This window comes from Vipera ursinii, assembly GCF_947247035.1.
Source record: "Vipera ursinii genome assembly, chromosome: 4".
NCBI classification, from domain to species: domain Eukaryota; kingdom Metazoa; phylum Chordata; class Lepidosauria; order Squamata; family Viperidae; genus Vipera; species Vipera ursinii.
Genome location: NC_139514.1, coordinates 20,834,589 through 20,854,868, shown reverse-complemented (window position 1 = coordinate 20,854,868; position 20,280 = coordinate 20,834,589).

Below are 20,280 nucleotides of genomic sequence, written 5' to 3'. Positions count from 1 at the left end.
TTTATTTTTTTACTGATGTGATATCCCATAGTGTGTGCACCAATTTTCTCCCTTCCTCCCTATTGAAACAGTGTGAAATTATTCTGCTGTTAGTTTAAGTTTACCATTTAAATTTAATGCCACAATTTCTGGGGGCCTTTTGAGCTGCCTCAAATTTTACCTGTAAATTTCCCTGTAATTTCAGGAGATGCACATTACTTGTGAATAATAGCCTACCCATCCAAAGACTAGATTTTTGTTCATGCAAATGGATCATTCTGGGATCGAACATTTGTAGAAAGTTTGTATTTGTGAGGCTTTATGCAGCCATTTTTTTTGGAATTTAGGATTATTTTTTTCTTAATTTCCAACATTTTAGTGTCTTCCTGAACATTTTGCAGTAACTTTAGCGATCTGTAGAAATAAATGTAAATTCTATGGAGTTGTGCAGCTTAGATCACTAGTTTTAAATGAACTTGAATTTTTTTTTTTAAAAAACCAACCATATGTTTTTAGATATATTTTATGACATCCTATAAAGTTGCCTACACTGGTTTTTGCATCATGCCACATGTCATCTTTTTACAATTTCATTGCATTTCATTTGCAGTTTAAATAATAAAGGCCTGCTACAGCCTTCTTCAAATGATATCTGTTAATCTTGCAATGGAAACACTAATTATTCTTATGATAAGAGTTTAATCCTTGAAATGTATCACAGTTACCCAATTAACTGTAATGTTAAAGATACAGTTCTGCAAATTGTTTTAAAAGATTTAAGAAGGTGCTTTAACTTTAATCTTCCTCTGCTTCCCAGGGTGTAGAGAAGAAAATAAGAGAAACTGCTCAAGGTAAGTGAGAAGTGCTAACAAAGGATATACTCAGAATACAACTGTAAAAATCCCTATGAAGAAGAAAACAAAACTGAAGAAATTAAAAAGGGCCAATATAACTTAAAAAAACCTTTCTGAAAATATTAAAGGACACATATAGGAGGTGAAAAGATGAACAGCAAACCAGGAGACTGTGAGTTCTAGGCCTTCCTTAAGCACGAAAGCTGGCTGGCTGGTTTTGGGCCTGTCACTTACTCTCAGCCCAACTCACCTCACAGCATTGTCCTTTTTTAAAAAAAAATATTTTGTTCAGGACAAAGCTAAAGTACAAAATACAAAACTCAAAAAAAAATATCCAAGAAGATAAAAAAGAAGAAGAAAACATAAAACACAAAACAGTCAAAGCATTAAAAAAGTGCATCACACAAACATTATACACATATTATGCCCTCTAGTTAAATACTGATTCATATATTATTACAATATTAGTTCCCACCCTTTGCGAAACAGGCCTTTCCAAATTTTTTAAACTACTAAATCTATTTGCAACCTGTTGACTGTCTTCCATATGTTATATTAAGAACAAAGGAGTTAACAGGGAAAAAAGTAATAGTGAAACAGAACAAAATTAAAATTTCAAAACTCTCTATTAACAAACTGTTATTGTAATCCATTCATAGGTTGTTGTTGTTGTTGTTAGCTGCGAAGTCGTGTCCGACCCATCGCGACCCTATGGACAACATTCCTCCAGGCCTTCCTGTCCTCTACCATCTTCTGGAGTCCATTTAAGCTCACGCCTACTGCTTCAGTGACTCCATCCAGCCACCTCATTCTCTGTCGTCCCCTTCTTCTATTGCCCACGATCTTTCCTAGCATTAGGCTCTTCTCCAGTGAGTCCTTCCATTCATAGGATGGAATCTTAATCATCCCAAAAGTTATAAATTGTTCTGGTCAAATATCCATGTTTGTTTCTTGTCATTTGTTTAAATAAATGTAGTAACCTCTTGTGGGGGAAATAGGAGGAAGCAGTATTAGGTATGTGCCGCCTTGGGTTATTTATAAAAATAATATAGGTGAGATAAAAAAGGTAAGTACAGAACAGTAGAGATGTAACTGTAGAGATAGTATCAGGAAAGCCAGACTTTAGAATGATCCAAGATTGACAAATGATACTGCCGAGAATAAAAATAACTTTTTTGGATAGGCTTGGAATAAAAGGGAAGAAAAAAGAATTAGTACAGTATAACAGTTGTACAATAAAAACAGCAACATTCTTGCCAGTTATATAGAAAGAAGTGTTGAAGGAAAAGTCTTCATCATGGTTCAGTTGAAGCCGGGAATAAACAACATGGCGACTGCTTTAGAAAGAAGGTTACAGTTTATTGAAGAGGAGAGCCAGACAGAAAGATGGCTCTGGAAGAAAAGAGAGCGAGCACATGTAGGGAGTGGGTTTTTATACCCTCTGGAGCCTTTTGTTTGGAGTTATTCCTGTGGCATGAACTTTGACCTGAGTCTGAGTGTGCCTTTCTGGTATTCTGATGGTGGTGGGTTAATCCTATTATGTCCCAAGGGTCATATCCTGGGGCTGGGGCTGAGGACTCTTAGATTTTTGGTGTTGATTCTAGGGATCTTTCTTCCTAATCCCAGTTTCCTGGCTCTAGTCTTTCTGACAAGATTATCATCTGCATTTCTTTCTGCTTGGGGGAGGGATACTTGAGGCTATTAAGAAAACTGGGAATGCTTTTCTGCCTCTTTAAGATCCTTTGAAGAAATATATTTTTCTGCCCTTTTAATATTTCCTTCTCTGTGTGGGGGTGACTTTCCACAGAAGAAAAACTATTCAAATCCTATTTTACATCAGGTTTCTCCAATTTATACCAGGATGGTATAAATTCCATCAGTCAATTGTGAAAAATGGGATAAAAGGGAACATTTGAGATTGTCAGAAACATAATCAAGGAAGAATATTTTTAAAAATACATCAGAGCAAGATAACTTTTTTTGCCGGCTCCGAAGATGGCGGACGCGCTGGGGAGAGCTCCGTAGCCCCCAACAGTAAGGCGTCCCCCCAGGAGCCCCCCAGGGACGTCAATGGACCCCTGGGGTGGGGCAAGAATTTCGGGCAAATGAGCTGGGTAATTATGCCGCCCGCTGCCTCCCGAAACAACTGCAGGGGTGCCAGGACATCCCTGCCCCGCCGCCTGGGCCGCTGGCGACCGTTATAAACGGAGCCAGCACCCTCCGCCCTGCCTCTGCCGCTTGTCAACTGCCGAGCAAGGGCGGCGCCTCCGCCGATCAGCTGTGCGGCGGAGGCCCCAGCGGAAAGGATGGCAGCGGCTGCGGCGACGATTTTCAAGCCCCCAGGCTGGTCGTTGATCCAGGGAGCCTGGCAACGGCGATGGCGGTGGCGGCGGGGCGTCTCCAGGCCCCCCTGGCCATCCAGGAGGGGCCGGAGGCTCTGCTCTGCCCCGGCCCCCCCACCGGCTCCCGGGTGACGGCGGCGTCTCCAGGTTATCAGCGGAGACGCCGCGGACCAGCTGGACCAGCTGGGTGGCGGAGGCGGAGGCATCGGCGGCGCCGGAGGTGAGAGACCCGCCCCTGGACCACGACAGCCGTCGCAGCCATCCAGGAGGGGCCGGAGGCTCTGCTCTGCCCCGGCCCCCTGACCGGCTCCCGGGGACGGCGGCGTCTCCGGACTATCGACGGAGACGTCGCGGACCAGCTGGACCAGCTGGGTGGCGGAGGCGGCGGCATCGGCGTCGAGAGGCCCGCCCCTGGACCACGACAGCCCTGGACCACGGCAGCCCTCGCAGCCATACAGGAGGGGCCGAAGGCTCTGCTCTGCCCCTGACCGGCTCCCGGGTGGCGGCGGCATCTTCGGCGGTGAGAGCCCAGCGAGCCCTGGTCTGCGGTCTCCTCCGATGCCGATCACCGGGCAAGGGCGGCGTCTCCGCAGATCAGCTGTGCGGCGGAGGCGCCGGCAATGAAACCAACAGCAGCAGCAACGGGCAGCGGCGGCGTCTCCGAGGATCAGAGGAGGCGCCGCGGATCAGCTGGGCGGTGGAAGAGGCGGCAGCGAAGACGACCGCGGCCGGGACTGCTTCTCCAGGCCTAGTCGTTTGCCACCCAGGGGCCTTGACAGCGGCGGTAGCACTGACGGCGTGGCATCTTCGACCCGCCCCCTGTACCGCTACGGCCGTTGCAACAATCCTCAAGGAGACGCCGCAGACCAGCTTTACAACGGTAGCGGCAGCAACGAAGACATGGGCGGTGAGGCAGTTGCTCTGGGCCCTGGTCGACCGTCCTCCGAGGGGCCTTGACAGAGGCCCTGACAGGGACGCTAGTAACAGCGGTGCGGCGTCTCGACCACCGTGGGCTGCCCCTGGACGGCGGTGCCTCCGAAAGATTCACACCAAAGGAGACGCTGGACAATGGAGGCGACGGCCCGAGCCACCTCCTCGAGACACCTTGATCGGAGACGGCAACACCAGGGGCATGACACCAGGGACTCCCGTACCTCTGGGAGGCCACGCTCTGGACGGTCCTCAACCAATAGGGGCCATGGAACTGCAGCCGGGAACAACGCCCAGAGGATCAGGGAGGGAACTGTTTGGGGCGGCTGAACCACCGGAGCTGACGCCAATTAATGGATCCCTCCATCCTGCCTTCTGCCCACTCTCACCCATCTTTGCCCATTCTCTCCCCACAGGACATAACGGGCCTGGGTGCTAGCCACAGTGGCAGAGTGGCTGGGCCTTACACCTGCTACCCCATAGAGGTGAGAGCTCTATGGGGTATGCCTCACCCAGAGTACGTTCTGGACCACCTCCGGAAGCAGAGACACAACCCATCGTGAGAGGATGAGGAGTGGCCTGCTTCTGGGGGTTCGCCCGGCCAAGTGGCAGTGGCAGGGCGACGATCCAGATACGCACCTACCCGACTCGACCCTCCTGCAAATTCACCATCCAGGGGACAGCCTTCCCGGAACCACCTGTGACTATGCTCGTTCAATACTCTAGCATAGCACTGCACGCCCTCAGGGGTTCCCCACTCTCCTGGATGCGACCCGCCTGCATCACATCCAATCTTGATGACGGGCCCAACCACTGGGCCTCTGAGAGATGGCCAGGCAGGGTCAGGGGCCTCCAGCATAAGCCCAACAAGAGGCCCCTGATTAAGTTCTTAGTTAAGTTTTTTGTGGGGTTAGGGAGGGGGAAGGGAGGAGACTATGGTTGCGCGGGAAAGGCACGCCTTCCAGCCACCATAACGCATGCCAGGCCCACGGCCGTTCGCGACGGCGTACAACGAGGACCAGTCGCCGATAACACCCAGTGGCGTACTGACAAACGTCCCATCCCTAGGATGGTGGGGAATGGCAGAAGGTGCACAGACAGAGGGCCGTATCGTCACCGGGAGTGTCATCTCCGCTCTGTACAGGCGGTGAGACGCTCCGACCCTCTGTTCTCCCCCGGAGGACCCGGGAGCAAAGGTGCGCACCCTCCCATGCTAAGGCTGGTCTACCTGAATGCAAGGTCCGCAGCTAACAAAGCTCACCTCATTCGTGACCTAGTGGAGAGTGAGCATGCGGACCTGGCCTGCATCATGGAAACTTGGCTGGGCCCAGAGGGGGATGTTCCTCTGGTTGACCTCTGCCCGCCAGGTTTCCAGGTACTGCACCAGCCCCGGGCTCATGGGAGGGGCGGGGGAGTGGCAGTTATCATCAGGGAATCCCTTAGCCCGCGAGAGACCACCGTCCCTCAGATGGTCGGGTGTGAGTCTCTCCTACTGAGATTCGGCCCAGGGGCGCAGTTGGGTTTGCTGCTGGCGTACCTACCACCTAATCGTGCAGCGGCGGCCCTACCCGAGCTACTCGATGTCCTCTCAGGGTTGGTGGTTGAATTCCCAAGACTCATGGTCTTGGGCGACTTTAATCTACCGTCCCTGGGAGGATCGTCCGAACTGGCTCGGGAGTTCATGGCTTCCATGACGGCCATGGACCTGTTGCAAATAATTTCTGGGCCGACTCATGAGAGAGGCCACAACCCAGACTTGGTGTTCTTGTCTGGACGGTGGCGTGATGATGTCGGTGGGGGTGCCACAACTATTACGCCCCTGTCATGGACCGATCACCACCTCCTGCGGCTAGACTTCCCCCTTGCCACCCCCCACCATGGGTGCACGGTGCCAGTCAGATGGTACCGCCCTAGGTGCCTAATGGACCCTGATAAGTTCCAGGCAGCGCTTAGGGACTCGCATGCACCCCCTGCTCACAGCTCGGCGGAAGCCTTAGTGGAAGCCTGGGAAAAGGCAGCCACGGAGGCTCTGGACCGAGTTGTACCCTTGCGGCCTCTGACCCGGCGCAGATCCCAGCGAGCCCCATGGTTCACCGAGGAGCTCCGGGAGATGAAGCGTCGGAGACGGGGCCTAGAGAGCCGTTGGAGGTCCAGTCGATCCGAATCCGACCGATTGCGACTAAGAATCCTCACCAGGTCTTATCTCGCTGCGATAAGGGTGGCAAAATCCAACTACTTTTCCACCCTCATCGCGTCCGCAGATAATCGCCCGGCTGCCTTGTTCAGGGTGACTCGCTCCCTATTAAACCAAGAGGTGAGGGAGGAACCCTTGCAGGGTCGAGCCGAGGAATTTGGTCAATATCTGCTGGATAAAATCGCTCGGATTCGAACTGGTCTGGACTCCAACTGGGCTGAGATGGAAGAACAAGACATGGACAGTCTTGTCGACGTCATCTGGGAAGAATTTGATCCTGTAACTCCTAAGGAAGTGGACAGGATTATGAGAAGGTTGAGCTCCTCCACATGCTTACTGGACCCGTGCCCTTCCTGGCTGGCCTATGCAGCTCGAGAGGCGACACGAGGCTGGTTCCTAGCGGTCATCTCTGCTTCTCTGAGTGAGGGTCACTTCCCCACCGCCTTGAAGGAGGCGGTGGTGAGACCTCTCCTCAAGAAGCCCACCTTGGACCCATCCTCTTTGAATAACTTTCGTCCAGTCTCCAATCTTCGCTTCCTTGCGAAGGTTGTTGAGAGCGTGGTGGCGCACCAACTTCCTCAGATCCTGGATGAAGCGGTTTATCTAGACCCGTACCAATCGGGTTTCAGGCCAGGCTACAGCACGGAGACGGCATTGGTCGCTCTGATGAATGATCTCTGGAGAGCCCGGGACAGGGGCCATTCCTCTGTCCTAGTCTTATTAGACCTCTCGGCGGCTTTCGATACCATCGACCATGGTATCTTGCTGCGACGCCTCAGGGGACTGGGAGTGGGAGGCACGGTTCTGCGTTGGTTCTCCTCCTTTCTCCAGGGTCGCTCGCAGTCGGTGCTGACAGGGGGACAGAGGTCGACCCCGAGGCCTCTCGCTTGCGGAGTCCCTCAGGGGTCGGTCCTCTCGCCTCTCCTGTTCAACATCTACATGAAACCGCTGGGTGAGATCATTCGCAGTTTTGGAGTAGGGTACCATCAGTATGCTGATGACACCCAGCTTTTTATCTCAACTCCTAACAATATCAGTGATGCCCTAGACGTGATGTCCCGCTGCCTGAAAGCGGTCCGGGAATGGATGGGGAGAAACAGGCTTCAACTGAACCCGGACAAGACTGAATGGCTGTACGTACCGGCAAGCCAGGAGATTCAGAACGTCCCACTGCTTAACATTGGGGACAAGTTACTTCCCCCTGCTGATAGGGCCCGCAACCTGGGTGTCCTCCTAGACTCGCAGCTCTCCCTGGAAGACCACATTGGAGCTGTGACCAAGAGGGCCTTCTCCCGGGTTCGACTAGTTCGCCAACTACGGCCTTATCTGGACCTGGATTCCTTACGTACAGTCACCCATGCCCTTGTGACATCTCGCCTAGACTACTGTAACGCTCTCTACATGGGGCTGCCCTTGAGATCCACTCGGAAGCTTCAACTGGTGCAAAGTGCGGCGGCACGGACACTCTTGGGAGCCTCCCGATACTCCCATATCACACCTCTCCTCCGTGCGCTGCACTGGCTTCCGGTTGCCTTCCGTGTGAAGTTCAAGGTGCTAACAATGACATTCAAAGCCCTACATGGCATGGGTCCGGACTACCTACGGGAGCACCTTCTGCCGATGTCAGCACCCCACTGTCCTGTGCGCTCCCACAGAGAGGGCCTCCTCAGGGTGCCACCGCTCAAGGAATGTCGGCTGGTGGCCCCCAGGGGGAGGGCATTCTCAGTGGGTGCGCCAGCCCTCTGGAACACCTTACCTACCGAAATCCGGATGGCCCCTGACCTCCGTACCTTCCGTCGCGACTTAAAAACTTTCCTGTTCCAGCAGGCTGGCCTGGCATGATAGCGTTAATTGGGGTCCCAGTTTGTGTTCATTAGTGTTTCTTATTATTTTATTGTTCGGTCTGTATACCTTCCTTCCTCTGTACACCGCCCCGAGTCCCTCGGGAGAAGGGCGGTTTATAAAAACTAATAAATAAATAAATAAATAAATAAATAAAACTTGTTTTCTAGGGTAGTTACACAACTGCTGCATAGGATGACCCTGGAAAATCTCTCAGGTACTGATCCAGAAGATGGGAACAGAAATAGTGGGTACTCTTTGATATATCCATGTAACATTGCTCTTTTATAGGCTTCCAGTTGTAATTCAAGATCATCTCTAAAATCTTTCATGGCACAGGGACTTTCTCTTTACAATTAGCCCATCCTAAATGATCTGACAAGGCTGGCATGCTCTTGGCCCCAACAATTAAACACTGCATCATATGGGATGCAGAAACATACTTTCTATGTCAAAGCCCACGAGGGATTAGCAAATTTGGAGATGTCCACAAGTAGTATTTCACCACTCCGCTACCCAATCTAATTCAACAAGGCTTTTGCTATACTGCAGCCTAAGGTAAACTTTGTCCTTTGTATGTCATGTTCTGATCCCACCTGCACCTGTGTACAATATTCATATATTGTTGGAAAGTCTGGAAGCAAAACTAAAGCTGCTTTTCATGTGTGCATGCTGTGCTTAAGGTGAAATTGCTTTGGTAGAACAAATATACACAGGACTATATTCTTAGCTTTTTCAGCCAGACAGTCTAACCATGTAAGAAAGAATGCTCCTTGGAATTAATGTTTCTGATTAATTTTTCTTTGTTTACGTTACAGATGGAGGATTATAATGGAACTGCAGATGTGGGGAACACAAAACTTTGTATTTATATATTCCAACTCCTTGCCACACGTCAAATGGATTTTAAAAACTGAGGAAGAAATTTGTAGCTGCAATCACATTTGAAGTTATACAAAGAATTTGAGTGTTTCCAAATGAGAAGTAATCTGAAAAACATTTTTGAGAAACAAGATACAAACATCACAGACAGAAGGAATAAGCAATGCGCTTTTCTTGATGCAAAATGTTTTTAATATTCAAAAGCTAAGTTCTTAAGAGAAAAAGCATACCCAGGTTATAGAGTTATATCAGCACACAAATTTGAACATTTGTTCTATGAACAGCATCATTATACCTTTCCTGGATGTTCTCATGGAAACTTCACACAAAAAATTATTTCATTAACTTTTCAAGCCAGGAGATGGTGAATTCTACTCATAAAAACCAGCTGGGTGACTTTGGTTCAGTCACTTTGGTTCAACCAACCTCACAAGGTTGATGCTGTGAGGAAAATAGGAGAAAGATGGAGTTTTAGTTGTGTTTGCCGCCTTGAGCTATTTATAAAATGAATAAAGGTGGGATATAAATAAATAAACCTACTTCAATCGTCCCACCGGCATGTTTTAGGCCATTATCATCCTTTGGGCCAGTCATACTCTGAATGTTTATGGATAAAAGGGCAGCAAGGTAAAAGTTATTTAAAGAATTACTATTAAATATATTAATTACTATTGAATTCCACTGAACCTTAATTCTTAGGGAATAGGGAAATTGTATATAGGGAAATATTTGAGATATGTTGGGGTGGCATGACTGGGAACTCTGAAATCGAACTCCACATGTGGCTGGTGCACATCTAGGCACCGGCCATTTTAGAACTCTGTCAGCTATATTCCCATAACATTCAGTGAAGCTAGTGAAATCTGCTGAGTCATCATGATAGATGCTGCCTTACTTTCTGATTCTTTGAAATAGATTACTTCAGGCACCATTCATGTCAATGAAATTTACTTTAAAGAAAACCTACAATTTGGATAGCAGATTTTAATATTGTTTCCACTTTAAAATCAATGCCATTATGTATATACATTTTTGCAAATGTAACATACTATAAAAGAACCATATGCTATAACATAGTATGTCTTCAATTCTGCTGGAGACTATTGAAAAGAAATTTGCACTATTACAAATATTTTGGCCATATACTGCACATCTGTTCTCTCCTATACAAATATGTATAAATCTAATACTAAAAAAAGAGAGTAGAGTTATTCTGTTAATAAATCAGTGCATTGTTCTCTTTACCATGCCAAAATCTTTTTAAAGCTTCCAAAGTCAAAATGGAAACTTAGTTGTTATCTTTCATGTTCTTTTTACAATGTGCTCACTCAAAAATTATACTCTGAGAAAAGCTATCAGTGGATGTGACATACAGATGAATGAGAGTGTTTCAGTTCTGAGATGATAGAGTGGACTGGATTATTTTAGGTTGCAACTGAGAAAGTCCACTTCTAAATAACAACAACAACAACATCAAACATCCACATCTGCCTATTCCAGGTCCTTGGAAAGGACTTGATAGGTAGACAAAAATGCCAAATCCTGTTTGAACATCTGATTGACTGTGGGATGAATCATAACAACCATAACCGTAACAACAATAACAAAAACAAAAGCAACAACACAATGGAGGAAATATCATCAAGGCAATCAACACCTGGGCAATTCCAGTCATTAGGTACACAGCTGGAATAGTGGACTGGACTCAAGCACAACTAAAAGTCATCAGTAGGAAGACAAAAAAAATTAATAATGATAATGAATCCTCGTAGCAATATAGACAGGCTCTACCTACCAAGGAAAATAGGTGAGCTTGGAATGTTGCAAGTACATCAGATGGCTAAAGAAGAAAAATGTCTATTGGAAGAATATCTGAAGGACAGTGAAGAAGATGCACTGAAGTTAGTATTCCAGGAAGACTTACTGACTACTAAAGAAATCAAACTGGCTTACAAGAAAGACCAAATGAAAAACACAATGGAGGCATTAGAAGACAAAGCATTATGTGGCCAATACATTAAAAATAGCAGGGAAAACAGATCATAATAAGACCTGGCAATGGCTAAGAGCAGGAAAGTTGAAGAGACAAAAGGGCTAATTCTGGCTGCATAAGACCAAGTCTTAAGAACGAATGCATACAGAGCCAGAATTGAGAAGACAGCAACAGACAGCAAATGCTGCCTATGCAAGGAAGTTGAAGAAACAGTGGGACACCTGGTTAGCTGCTGCAAGAAGATTGCACGGATTGATTACAAGCAATGGCATGACAAACTAGCAACAATGCTGCATTGGAAGATCTGCAAGAAATATCATTTGCCTGCAAGCAAGAACTGTCATAGAAAGTCATAGAAAAGGAAGAAGCTAAATTGCTCTGGGACTTTACAATTCAAACAGGCAGGCACTTGCCACATAACACCCCAGACTTAAGAATTGTCTGTAAGAAAGACAAAAAAGTCTGGATAGTTGATGTGGCAGTCCTAGAATAGAATAGAATAGAATAGAATAGAATAGAATAGAATAGAATAGAGTAGAGTAGAGTAGAGTAGAGTAGAGTAGAGTAGAGTAGAGTAGAGTAGAGTAGAGTAGAGTAGAGTAGAGTAGAGTAGAGCAGAGCAGAGCAGAGTAGAGGAGAGGAGAGGAGAGCAGAGGAGAGCAGAGCAGAGCAGAGCAGAACAGAACAGAACAGAACAGAAGAATTGGAAGAGAACTTGTAGGTCATCTAATCCAACCCCCTGTTCAAGCAGGAGTGCCTACACCATTTCTGATAGGTGGCAGTCCATTCTCTTTTTGAAAACCTCCAGGGATGAAGCACCAACAACATCTGAAGGCAGTCTGTTCCATCAGTGGCGTAGCGTGGGTTGTCAGCACCCGGGGCAAGGCAAGTAATTTGCGCCCCCTAACCTGCTGGGCGGCCGCTGCACTGTCCCTCCCCCAGATAGTCCCTCGCTCTCTCTCCGCACCGCACGCCTGGCACCCCCCCTCCACAGTGGACGGTGACCCGGCGGCTCGGATTGGATTCGCACAGCCAGCACTGCTGTGAGAGAGAGTGAGCCAGGCAAGGGCAGAGAGCTGCGAGTGCGAGTGTGCTCCCCCAGATGTTGCGGCCGGTGCGGCCGACCCCCCTTGCACCTCCCACGCTACGCCACTGCAGGGGTCGGCAACCTTGGCTCTTTTATGACTCGCGGACTTCAAGTCCCAGAATTCCCGAGCCAGCGTAGCTGGCTCGGGAATTCTGGGAGTTGAAGTCCGCGAGTCATAAAAGAGCCAAGGTTGCCGACCCCTGTTACCCAGGGGAATCTCCTTTTGTGAGGAGGACTCATCCCTTCCCAGGCCCAGATAATTATAGCTCTCTCCGCGCTGCAGTTCCCAACCCGCGGCGAGCGGCAACGGGGCGCGCTTCCCTTCTCTAGCGCGCTCCGGAAGCCAGGAGGAAACTGACCGGCTCCTTTTACGGCGAGGGACAAGCCGAGACAAGCCCGGTCCTGCTCTGAGGTTGTCCTGAAGTGCGTCCCCGCCCCCCCTCACCTTCCTGGCCTCTCCGCAGGGCTAGCGCTCGGAGAGGAGCTCTCTGGACAACTGGCGGCTTCCGCCGGGCAGAAAAAGCCGGTTCCGATTGGGCGGGAGAGGACTGTGGGGGGGGGAGGAGGAGGAGGAGGAGGAGGAGAGGAAGAGAGTTGGGCTTGCAGCCATGAAATGTAAACCCAGGCGGGGGGGAAAAAAAGCCGCTCCGGTAAGTTGATCGCCCCTGCCTTGGCGAAGGCTGTCTTCGGCGGGACTCGGCTCGCCCCGGGGACCGGATGACTTCAGGCTCCAGCCGGGCCTGGCTCCCCGGAGCCTTCTAGGCCGGGCAAAGAAGAGCGCCTCCGACTTGTGGCCTATGGAGTTTCCGGTCGGAGCGGCCCGAAGGAGTCACGCTGTGTGTTTGTGTGTGTGTGTGTGTGTGTGTGTGTGTGTGGCGTGCCGTGGGGCGTCAGGCCCTTCCCGGCTGGGGCTCCGGTGCCTCCGCCCTGCCGGATCCCGGCGCCGTCGAGTGCGCCCCCCCAGATGTTGCACCCGGTGCGGCCGGCCCCCCCTGCACCCCCCACGCTACGCCACTGTGTTCCATTGGTTGATTGTTCTCACTGTCAGGAAATTTCTCCTTATTTACAGGTTGAATTTCTCCTTGATCAGTTTCCATTTATTCCTTGTCTGGCCTTCAGGTGCTTTGGAAAATAGGTTGACCCCCTCCTCTCTCCAGTCCCTCAGATATTGGAACACTGCTATCATGTCTCCCCTGGTCCTTCACTTCACTAGACTAGTCATCCCCAGTTCCTGTAACCATTCTTCATATGTTTCATATGTGCCTCCAGTCCCCTAATCATTTGGTTGCTCTTTGCTGCACTTTTTATAGAGTCTCAGCATCTTTTTTATAGTGTGGAGACCAAAATTGGTTTCAGTATTCTAGGTGTGGTCTTACTAAGGCTTTATTAGTACCAGTTAATGTAATTTAGGATTGCATTGGCTTTTTTGGTTACTGCTGCACATTGTTGGCTCATATTTAATTGAGTGTCTACTGAGACTTCAAGATCCCTCTCACAGTTGCTGCTTTTAAGCTACCCAGGCTTAAGTAGAACTAGAGAAGTTAACAAAATACAAAGACCTACAAATAGAATGACTGTAGCAAAAGCAAGCAAAGGTAGTATCAATAGTTTTAGGAGCCCTGGGTGCAATCCTGAAATAACCAAAGTACTATTTGGACAGCATTGGCATCGACAAATTCATCAGTCAATTGCAAAAGGCAGCTTTACTTGGAACATCTTCCATCCGGTGACGATATCTATAACACCAATAACATCCAGATCTTTCTATCCTAGGTCCTTGGAAATGAGTCAATATGTAGACAAAAATGCCAAACCCAATCTGAACATCTGGCTGACCAGATGATGCATGAATTGAAGAGAAAACAGCTAGAAAAAAATAAAAAAAATATTGTGATTTGCAAATTGAAGTTGAGTGACTATGGAGGAAGAAATCGATGGTTGTACCATGGACTGCTGAATCATTAGGAAAGATCTTCAAATATTGTTTGAAAACATCTTGGCACCTTCTTACAACAGTTCTCTAATCATATTAACTTATTTTAGTATAGTCTTTTAATTTTACTCGTTTCAAAAATAGGAAGTGGACATACTACTACTATTACTGTAATGAAAATGCCTTCATCTAGCAACATCTTTGATTAGTAGAATCCCAGTAAGCAGTAGGAAGAACTAAAACCGATGAGTGGGGACATCTCAATTATCCGTTGAGGGTTTTCTAGAATAAATTGGTGTGATTTGTATTTATTTAATGTATGTGCTACCTTTCTGTCCTGTTCCCATGGAATAATAATTCTGCTTGCCAGCCAAAAGACTTCAGTTGCTAAAATATTGTATCAACACTAGGGTGCGGCTTTCCCTGTTTTCTTTACATTGCACCTAACTGAGGTCACGTGAAACCAGTTGATGCTTTGCTTTAAAGTACAGATTTGGGACTGGAAAAGCCCAGAAACAATGTTTTTCACACATGTGCCAAGCTCTTTAGCTCTGGTCTGTTTGTTTTATATTACCATTTTAGATTTTTTGTAGGATTTTAATCAAACCAAGCAAATTAGAGTTTTTGAACACCACATGTCAAGCAGAAATGAACCCCCTATCGAAGCAATCCCAGATCCAGAAGAAACATGTGATGTGGGTTTTGCCAAATAACTTGGAAAAGGAAAAAGACTAAAATGTGGGTTGGGGAAAAAAGTGATATGTTTTTAAAATTCAGCTGTGCAGTCAAGGAAAACATTTTGTTTCTGCAGCTTTTTCTAGATTATTTATAAATCTGCAAAACATTCTACAAGGATTTTTTATTTGTTTTCATGCCTTCAAATTGGTCCCTGTCAGCAGTTATATTTTATAAAAGATGAGACTGAGAAGTAAAAAAAAAGTTTTATGGTCTTGGGGAATAATGAAACCCATAGCAAGCCATTTCTGTAGAATATAGTGAGCTTTCTTTCTTTCTTTCAAAACTATGTATTGTGGGTTTTGATGTATTAAAAATGCCACATACCTGAAACTTGTGCCAACAATACTGAACGATCAACCAGTTGTTGTCTTACAAGAGAAGAAACATTGGGGAGATACTCTGAAAATCTTGCATACAAAGCAGTAAATACCGAGACTGGTATCCACTTTCACCCTCAATTCTATGTCCATTGGATAAAAGTGAACTGTTTCTTCATCAACATCTGGAGTGTATTTTCTTGAAAACTAATTTTCCTGAAAATCCTGGAGCCCTACCAGATTGCTCCACCAAAAACCAGCAGCAAAAATTTAGTAGAATAATGTTTCAACTTTTTTTTTGAGTGGGAAGACAAAAATAAAAAAAGCAAATAGATTACTTAAGATTTTTCTATGCTTAATGAATTGATTTTATGCAAATCCCTCCAAAACAAGATCCCTACATCCCACATCAAATAGTTTGGTCTTTCTTGTCCAGGGAATAATACTGTCTCACTGACATCTCCCTAGAGCCCTCCAAAGGGGATTTTTTTTTTTAAAAAAATGAAGAGTTTCAAAACAACTTATTTAAGAACCCCACGTTTTCTTTTGTTTGAGTATCTTCCTTTGTTTTATTGTATTCTTTCTAAACTTGGTATGTGTTTAAATTAGTTATTTTTATTGCCATTCATGAGATATGTATTGGATTCAACTGAATCTTGAACCCCAAGAAAATTAAATACTTCAGACCAGGGCTTTTTTTGTCATAGAACGCTCAGAACGGAGTTCCGGTACCTTTTTTGGATGGAACCTTGTAGGGTAGGCAAGGCGGGTTGTATGACATGTGTGAGTTCCGGCACCTTTTTCTTTTACAAAAAAAGCACTGCTTCAGGCCAATTATAGGGATCCATAAAATAGACTGGGATTATCTCCAAGAACAACACTGAAAATCACAAAGACTTTTGAGAGCTTTACAGGGAAAAGCAAGCTTCCCTGCAGAATATACTGTGCTGTTTGACAAGGTTATTTATTTATTTATTTATTTATTTTAATTCCATTTATATCCCGCCCTTCTCCGAAGACTCAGGGCGGCTTTCAAGCTTAGCAGTAGCCTTCATTCTATGCATATGCCTGCTTATTAGGGCTTTTGCCCCCCCCCCAGCGGCATTATTACAAAGTCAGCTTATTGCCCCCAACAATCTGGGTCCTCATTTTACCTACCTCGGAAGGATGGAAGGCTGAGTCAACCTTGAGCCTGGTGGGACTCGAACCTGCACTAATTGCAGGCAGCTGGTGTTACTTAGGGAGGCATTAGCCCACTGCTCCACCAAGGTTATGAGCTGATGTGTTTGAAGGGCCTTCCTTGGAAGCAGAAATATAGATACTATTCTTCCATAATTATTTGTCCTCCTGTTTAGTTTTATCTAACACATTCCATTTTAATCCATACATCTAAGGCCTTAGCTTTCTGCTAGAACTGTCACTGTTACTTTTTGTTAATATATAATTCTTACAAGGCAATATTGCCATAATGTTCTTCTCTCCTCTTCTCCCCTAACATTACCTTTGAATGTAACTATCAAAATAAATCGTTTACTTTTGTCCTGTTAATTGGCAGATTTTTTAAATTATAAAATCTCTACAGTGTCAAGATGTGTTCACAGATATAGTGCACTATGTTTTTACACATGTTATAGATAAGAACTGTATTTGAGATATGGCAGATTTGATGTCTGTGCTGCAGATATCATGTGATTCTATGGTTATCCAAAAACAATATAACCAGTTTTTTTTAAATCAAAATTTAAAGGATAATTTTTCTACATATTTCATGAAATTGGGAAAGCTTCATACTTCAGAAAGATCTATTGCTCTGAAAATGTTATGGTATTATCTTAAGCATTAACACATTTACCATGCTAAATTATGGGAAGCATGCAGAGTTTAGGGCGGCAAGTTTGTGCTTTTCTGAATTGAATTGGGCATCTTCTGATTCATTCAGAGTAAAATTGGATTGTATTCTGAATTATCAAACTGTGAACCAATGGCTCTCTTGAAAGTCCCTTGGACTGCAAGGAGATAAAATCCTTGAATCTTGAAAGAAATGAACCCTGACTGTTTTTTTTTTGGAAGGAAAGATACTGAAGCTGAAGCTCAAATATTTTGACCGCCAACTGGGAAGAGAGAACTTGCTGGAAAAGAACCTGATATTGAGAAAGACTGAAGAAAAAAGGAGAAGGGACAACAGAGGATGAGACAGATAGAGTCATTGATGCTGTGAGTATGGGATTGGGAGGACTCTGGAAGACAGTGAAGGACAGGGAGGACTCATGTGCTGTAGTCCATGAAGTCAGAGAGAGTCTGGCACAACTTAGGAAGTAAACAACAGCCCAATGGCTTTTCAACTTCTGAGATATCTGAGGTACTAGGACAGGGGTGTCCAACTGGCAGCCTGTGGGCCGCATGCGTCACACACAGGCCATGCCCACCCCAGCTCTGCAACGGAAAAAAAACATTGTGATACATCACAATATGTCACATGACGTGATCGAGTTTGACACCTGTGTACTAGAACAACTTAAATCCTTTAAAACAGAAAAAAGCCCCTACTAATAGTTCCTATAGATGTTTGCTATCAACAAATCAGTTGGATATACAGATGCTGAGAAGTGAGTGGCATAAAGAATTAGAGTTTTATATATTTATATATCGTCTAGACACTGTCTTAACGTCTATTAATGTCAGAATTGAAGAGGTTTCTTAGATGAGCAGCAAAATGTCTTCAAGCAAAAACAAAGAAAGCTGGCTGTTGAAAAAGTACTTTTGGGACAACCATGACTGGATGAATCTCCTTAAACGTCTATAGCAAGAGTGTCAATGGACCTCAAACTATGACTTAAAGAACAAAAATATAATATTTAAAATGTATTGGATTCCACTTCAATTGTATATGTATTCTGATGGAGATGTAAATAAGGGCAATGATTCTTTATAAGACATTTTATGTTATCCTATACTTATTAAGTTTTGAGAGAAAGTAGTGTACTATATAAATATGACATACAACCAAAGCTAAATTTTTCAGAGGATAATATTCTCTTGAATTACATTCCTATTTCATAGAATTTGATAACCAAATAATGTAAATGGTTCTAAAGACTAATGTTGCAGCATTGGAAACCTAAATGTATGGCTCCTTTTATGCAATGGACTGAAAAGCTGATTACATTTGTCACCTATGAGCAGATTGCTTGTGGATGTAGACTTTGTATGGACAAATATGACCAATTATGGAACTCACACATACAAAATACAGCAGATTAAAAAGAGTGGTAGTTATAAACATCATGGAAGATAAGTAGATACAAAATTGTAACTGTTAATTGTTATAAGGGTATTTTTTTCCTTTTTTGAAAGCACTTTTATGTATTTTTTTCTTGAGAATTTATGTATTTGTATTGTAATTTTCTTTGTGTTTTAGTTCTTTTTCTTTTTCTGTTACTATGTACAGGTAGTCCTCGACTTGAAACAATTCACTTAGTGGCCGTTGGAAGTTACAATGGCACTAAAAACAGTGACTTTTGACCATTGTTCACACTTATGATTTTTACAGCATCCCCATGGTCACATTCAGATGCTTGATGACTGACTCACATTTATGATGGTTGCAGTGTCCCGGAGTCATGTGATTATTCTTTGTGTCCTTCTGACAAGCAAAGTCAATGGGGAAGTGAGATTCACTTAACAATCATGTTACTAAGTTAACAACTGCAGTGATTCACTCAACAAATGTAGCAAGAAAAGTCATAAAATGGGGAAAAACTCACTTAACAAACGTCTCACTTAGCAACAAAAATTTTGGGCTCAGTTGTGGTTGTAAGTTGAAAACTTAAAAATATATATATCTGGGCCTAAACTGAATCTTGTGAATGTTGTAGTTCAGAGAAGTGCATAGCTGATATACCCATCAAAGTGGTAAATAGATATTATTGCTTTTAGAACTTATATTGGGCTGTTTTGATAGGGATGATTTTAGGAGCACCTCCAGATTATGTAGCTGTTCTTTTTAAAAAAAAATTAACCCTATTAAGATCAAATACAGGTAATCTTCACTTAGTGACCAGTCACTTAGCAACTGTTTGAAGTCATGATGGACCTTCTCAGCACTATTTACGATTCAGTTCCAGAGTTCTGATGGCGGTGCCCGCCCCCAGTAAAGGGATTACATTTTGGGTGCTTGGCAACTAGCGTACATTTATCAGTGTTGGCAATGTTCCATAGTCATAGTGATTACTCTTTTCACAGAGTCAAGTGAGCAACATATAGATTTCCTAAGTAAATAAATAAATCTTGCCCACAATTTTAGTATACAGACTCTATTGTCTCATTATTCTAGTCCTCTTGGATCTGATATCTTTCACTGGTCATTCTAGATAATGACAATTTTAATGTATCTGGAGGATAACAGAATCTGAAAATTAATTACTGCTCTTCCTCTTAACTTTAGGATACAATCCTGGGCACACAGTTCCCTTCTGAGATTTACTTGAGACTTTCCCCAAACAGACCACACAGTTAATCAAACACATACAATTCTCGATAAAGAAACAGATGAAAATACAATTCTTCAAATAAATACAAAGGAATGCTGGTTATAAAGTTCTGGGAAGCCAATCTATATAATTTACATCACAGAAAATTTTTGCAAGGGAGAAACTGTAAAAATCCAGTTTGAGGGGTCCTTGGTGCTCTCTGAGCTTGCTTGTTTTCTTGCAGATGTTTCATTACCCTAATTAGGTATCATCATTCGTGCTAGTAAGGAGTGCTGTTTGCTGTCAGTTTATATTCTGGTGTCTCCTGTCTGTGTGGGTGAGAGCGATCTTAGAGATTCTTTGGTTGGGCTGTTTACCGATGGCTTTTTGGCAGTTTCTTGATTGGGGTATTGCTTACTTGATTCTTGATCTGAAGTTGATCTTGGAATTAATCTATGCTGATCTGAGTGCAGATTACTGATGGGGAGATGCTGGAGTCTTTTTCTCTTTTGGACTAGTTGATTGTCTCTGGTTTCTTAGGAATAATGTTTTATAGAAGGAATACTTCTGGCTTTACTGGAAAAGGAGTAGCTACAGTATATCTTAGGGCTAAAGGAGTAGTTATAAGTCTGGGAAGGGGGCTGCTCTTTTTGTCCCTCAGCATTTACTACTTGAAGCAAATGCCTCACTCTGACTAATAGTAGGGTTGGCCCAGCTTCC